The sequence below is a fragment of the Pteropus alecto genome, unplaced genomic scaffold (genome assembly GCF_000325575.1).
Source record: "Pteropus alecto unplaced genomic scaffold, ASM32557v1 scaffold7, whole genome shotgun sequence".
NCBI lineage: Eukaryota > Metazoa > Chordata > Mammalia > Chiroptera > Pteropodidae > Pteropus > Pteropus alecto.
In genome coordinates, this window is record NW_006494614.1 from 15,238,529 (window position 1) to 15,245,142 (window position 6,614).

Sequence of the window (6,614 nt, forward strand, 5' to 3'; positions counted from 1 at the left end):
TTTTCTTTTACTTTCTTTTTTTGCACATCACAATATTCAAAAAGCTCACTTTCAACAACCAAAATTTATGAAGTATGCAAAGAAATAAAAAGGTATGGCCCATACACAGGAAAAAATTAAGAAATAAACAAAAGCTTTTCTGAGGAAGCACGGACATTAGGTTTACTAGACAAAAATTTTAAATCAAATCTCTTAAATACGCTCAAGAGGTTAATGGAAGAAATATGCAAATAACTAAGGAAAACAGGAAAACAATAGCTCAGCAAATGAAGAAAATCAAAAAAAGAAATTATAAAAAGGAATCAAATAGAAATTGCGGAGTAGAAAAGTACAATAATTGGAGAAAAAGTCATTTGAGGGGTTCAACAGAAGATATGAGCAGCAAAAAGAAAGAATCAGCAAAATCGGTGATAGATCAAATGAAATTATCCAGTTTGAAGAACAGAAAGAAAAAAGAATGAAAGTGAATAGTCTCTAAGACTTGTGTGACACCATTGAACATACAGACATACACAAATGATGGGAATATCAGGAGAAGAGAGAAAGTGTCATAGAGAATATTTAAAGAAGAAATGGTCAAAAACTTCCTACTTTTAATGAAAAACGCATGCATGGAGATCAATGAACTTCAATAGGACAAACTCAAAGATATCTGCATAGATAACGAGAGAATTCTGAAAGCCGCAAGAGAGAAACAACTTGTAATATACAAGTGATCCTCAATAAGATTAGCAGGCAAATTCTTAGAACAGGCCATGGAGAACATAAGATAGTGATATCACATATTTAAAGGAAAAAAAAAAAACTGTCAACCAAGAATTTTATATCCAGCAGAATTTTTTTTTCAAGAATGAAGAAATTGAGACATTTTTTAGATAAACAAAAACTGAGTTAATTACTAGTAGTCCAGCCTTACTAGAAATCCAAAAAGGAGTCTTTAGGCTGAAGTAAAAAGACACTAGGCAGTAACTCAAAGCCATGTAAAGAAATAAAGACCATTGATAAAAGTAAATACATAGGTAGATTTAAAAATAAGTATTATGACATTTTGATTTGCAACTTTTTCATTTCCTATGTCATTTAAAAAGTAAATGCATAAAACAATAATTCTAAATTTTTATACTATATTATTATACTAATGGATGTACAATAGATAAAGATACAATCTGTGCCAATAATAATATAAATGCGGAGAGATGTAGATGTATAGGAGAAGAATTTTTTTATACTATTGAAGCCGTTAGTTTGCTTCAAACTAGATTGTTACAAGTTTAAGGTGTTAATTATAATCCCCAATGTAACCACTAAGAAAATAATAAAAAAATATAAAAAATAGGGAAATCAGAATTGTACACTACAAAAAAAAAAAATAACAAGTAAACACAAAAGAAAGCCATAATTGAGGAATTGGGGAACAAAAAATACATGACATATAGGAAACAGATAACAAAATAACAAAAGTAAATCCTTCTCTATCATTAATTACTTTAAATGTAAATGAAGTAAACTCTCCAATTAAAAGATATAGATTGGCAGAATGGAAAATGGGAAAAAAATCTATCTATATATTGTCTATAATGATTCACTTTAGATCCAAAGACAAAGGTGTTGAAAGTAAAAGGATTACAAAATATATTCCATGCAAATAGCAACCAAAAGAGAGCTGGAGTATTTATAATAATATTAAACAAAATAGATTTTAAGATAAAAATAGTTGCAAAAGATGAAAAAGGATGTTATGTGTTTTTAAAAAGGAAATCTATCTAGAAAATATAATTCTGAATATAGATTCACCTAACAAAGAGCTTCAAAATATATGAGCAAAATTGACATAAATGGATAGACAGTTCTATAATTTTGAAATGTCAGTACCTCAATCTCAACAATAGGTACAACAACTAGGCAGATGAATGAGGAAATAGAGGACTTAAAATATATACAGAATCTTCTGCCTAACAACAAAATATACATTCTTCTCTAGTGCACATGGAACATTCTCAAGGACAGATGCTAGGCCAAAAACAAAATTCAATACATTTTTTTAAACTGGAATTATACAATGTCTCTTCTTTGACCACATGGAATTAAACTAGAAATTAATAACAGAATGAAAACTGAAAAAATCACAAATGTGGGGAAATAAAACAAAACACTCTCTTACACAACCAATAATCAAAGAAAAAAATCATAAAATAAGTAAAAAAAATAATTTGAGAGGAGTGAAAGCAAAACACAATATACCCAAAGTTAGGGAATGCAGAGAAAGCAGTGCTCACAGGAAAATTTATAGCCATAAATGCCTATATACATAAAAAAAAATCTAAAATCAATAAACTAACTTTATACATTAAGGAACCAGGAAAAGAGGATCAAATTAAACCCCAAACTAGCAAAAAGAAGTAAATAATAAAGATAGAGAAGAGATTAATTAAGTAGAGAATTAAAAAAAAAGTAGAAAAGATCAAGAAAACCAAAATTTGACTCTCTGAAACATCAACAAAATTGACAAACCTTTAGCTATACTGACTAAGACAGAAAAATGAAGACACAAATAACTACTCAAAAACAAAATGAGACATTACTACAAACCTTACAGAAATAATAATAAAAAAAAGGATTATAGGACAATACCAAGAACAATTGCCCTCCAACAATTTAGTATCCTAGATGAAATGGACAAATTTCTAGAAACACACAAACTACCACACTGACTCAAGAAGAAATAGAAAATCTGAAAATACTATAACAAGATATTGAATCCATAATTTAAAAAAAAATTCTCCCAACTAATAAAAGTCCAGGACCAAAGAATTTCACTGGTGAATTCTACGAAATATTTAAACGAGAATTAACATCAATCATTCTCAAACTCTTCCGAAAAGTAAGAAAGAAGGGAATACTTCTCAAGACATTCCATGGGATCAGTATTACTCTGAAACCAAAGAACAAAAATTCATGATCTTGGATTGACAATGGTTTCTTAAGTATGACACTGAAACACAAGCAATAGTTTCTCAATATGTTAAAGATAGAATTATTCTATGACCTAGTAATTCCTCTCCTCGGGATCTAACAAAAGATTGAAAACAGATACTCAAGAAAATAATTTGTGCACAAATGTTCATAACAGCACTATTTAAAATAGCTGAAAATGTGGACACATCCCAAATGTTTATCAACAAATGAATTCATAAACAAAATGTGATATGCCCATACAGTAGAATATTATTCAGCTATAAAAAAGAATGAAGTACTGATACATGTTATACACAGAAGAGTCTTTCTTAAAAACATTATTCTAAGTAAAAACAGTCACACATAAAAAACTCACTTATCGTTGATTCTATTTATATGAAAAATACAGAATAGGCAAATCTATAGTAATAAAAAACAGATTAGGGTTGCTAGGGAGGAGAGGAGAATGGGGAGTGACTGCTTAAAGAGTATGAAATTTTTATTTAGCATGATGAAAAAATTCTGGAACTAAATATTAGTGAAAGTTGCACAATGTTTTAAGTGTGCTTAAGGTCACTGAATTGTACATTTTAAAATTCTTAAAATGTAAATTTTGTGTATTGTGTATTTTACCACAATAAAAATGAAATAAAGAAAAAAATCCATACTGCATCACTCTCAACTTGGTAGCTTTGTGTTTTGTAAAATAAAGAAAGTAGAGAAAACTTGGGGAGCATTTTGATAAATCTGTTTACTTTCCACCCACCTTTGTAGTTGTTTTGCTCACACTTAGTTTGACTAAATTGGAAAGAATCATTACAAAGTATTTGTTAGTTTCTAATAGAAGCAACACTCGTTTTGCACTTTTATTAGTTTGTGTAAAATTTTATTAAAATATTTAATTATACATTAGTATGTGTGTTAACAAATATCTGTAGAGACATGTGACTAGAAGAAATAGTTTAGGAAACACAACTAATTCTTGAAAAGTACCTTAGCTCTCAAAAGCAGAGATATGTGAGTAAGAGTACATTGTGGAACATGCTGATACCAAGAGTATCGGCACCACAGGCATTTACCATTACAATTTTACAGAGAAAATCAAGAATGTGGGTAAATCAGGAAGTCAGTCTAAAGAGCTTCAATTGAGGTTAATATTTGTATAGTGAGCTTTGGTTTACAAAACCTTTTCTCGTCTACTACGTGAACTTTAGGTATGCAAAGACCTCACCTACATCATTCATAATTAGATCCACAATGCCTACAAATAGTGCCTGGCACATAGTCAGTTCCCAATAAATATCTGTGGCCCAGAAATGACTCAACAAAAGTGTTTTACTTATTCAACCAGAGAGGGTAAAAGTATATGAAAGTATCTGAAAATTTATATGCTTTATATAATATGCTTTATAATAACATTTCTTTTCATTTTGCAGCTCACATCTTCCTGTAGTATATACTTGATTTAGAACATGCACTTTCAATCAACAGTCATTCGAAACTGTTTTTTGAAGAGCGGCAGTTTCTCAAAACCACACAGCCGAATGAATGGCATTTTTCATTATTTTATAAGTTTGATTATGGGGCCAACATTTTACAAGGGAATAATAAAATGAAAAGATTTAAGTAGAACATATATTATCACATACTTGTGTGTGCCAAGTTGCCTTTGAATCTCAGCATCGCTTTACAAGCAATTCTGTTAAGCTCGAACACTGCTAATTGCAATGGATATGGGAATGTATATTCTAGCTTACCAAAGGGTAAGTGATATAGTCATTTTTAAAAATAGTTTCCATTCTTATCCCTGTTTTCAGTTACTTAGATCTTCCTTTAAAAATGCCTGTTTTTCTTGAAACTTTGCTTGTGTGGTCTGACCAAGTGTAAACTGTCTTCGGGGCAAATGAGGAAGGAAAAACAAAATTACTTCAGCTATTTCCAAGTAAAGAAAGCATACACTTTATGATTTTTATTTTAATGAAATTAGAAACAGACATTTGATGCTCCCTCAGCATTTTTGAAGTCATCCAGTGTCCTGGAGGCAATGTGGAAGGTGAAAAAACAGGAGCCCTGGAACCAAAAAAATCTTGATTTCAGTAAAGATGTTGCCGCTGTTTGGCTGTAAGATCTTGGACAAGTCCTTTTATCATCTTTGGTCTTGCTATTCTCATTAGTAAATGTGGAAAATAATAGTATCATGTGTAAGTGGTAGTAAAATATTAGTCTGATAGAGTTAGAGGATAATATTAATATTAGTTATCTCATAAAGTTCTCAAATATGAAAATGAGGAATGTGCTGGCTTCATACAAATACATACAAAACTAATTTTAGTCTCACTCTTCACCTCCACAAAATTTAACATTTTTTGGTGTGGTGACATAGACATTATTTTCCAAGTATGATGAGTTCCCAGCGTTTTGTGCTATAAACCATATAAGACTGTTAGCTCTTTATTTTCAGAATCTGCCCATATTTTGAGTCATATTGCTAAATTAATTTACTCACAATTCCCCAGAGGTGGTGTAACGGTTGCCTCAAATTTAGATCTGCCAATCTCTGATGCATCAGCTACCTTTCGTTTTAAGTTGTAGTTTTCTGCAAAAATCCTCAGTCTAGAGTCAGATCCTAGACTCACTGCCATGTCTGGAAAACCCAACTTGCCTGAGCTCTAAGACAGAAAACCTACCATAGACTGATGCTTATTATTCATTTTCAGTCTTGCTTTGACTACCAGCTTTACCACCGTTATCTACCTCTTACCAATGACTGCAGCAGTTTACGCATACACAGATATAAAATGTGGTGGGTTACTCAAACTTCTATGTAAAAATTGTGAGTATAAAGATGTTCTCTCTCACAGGAAGACCACACATATAGCCAAATTTTACGTAGTGAAAGTTGACTCTTAAAAAACATATCAACTTTACTTTCTTCACAAGAGGACAGACAGCTCTCTTTCTTCCCAACTAGCTAATCCAACTAAGCATGACCCCTTCATATCCCTATGACACACAAACGTCTACTCATTATATGAGTCATGGTCTTCTACTAATGCCAAGAAAGAACTTCATAAGGTAACACATTTAAAAAAAAAAAAGTAGCAGCAAACTGGAATTTTTAACAAATTTGACCTCATTTTCATAGGACTATTTAAATCCTTCATAGAGGTTGTTTGAGACATTACCATTTTGAAGAAAGACATCCCCAAACAATTACATTATTGAAATAGACTGAGTTTTAAGGATGAAATTTACTTTAGTAGGGCAGAGTAAATGAAAGGAACAGATTTTAGTCAGAACTTAATCCAATATCCATAAATAAAGTACTACTCCAACCAACATTATGAAAACAGCACAAGAAGAAATTTTTTACATTCAGAAAACATTCAGACTTTCCAATGGCACTATTCTCCACAGGAATAGATGACAGCAAAACTCAAAAACTTAATTCTGCAACACTGATTTGAACATACAATTTCTTTCCTCTGTGAGGTTTAAGATATGTTACATCCTCACAATTGAACATCTGTTTTTACATACCTAAAATGGCTGACTAAAATATGTCTTGTCATTGAAAACTTCTTTCAGGGTATCATCAGGGAAATTAAATATTTAACAGAAACTCTCTGTTCCTATGAATACTTTATTAGGTATTCCTC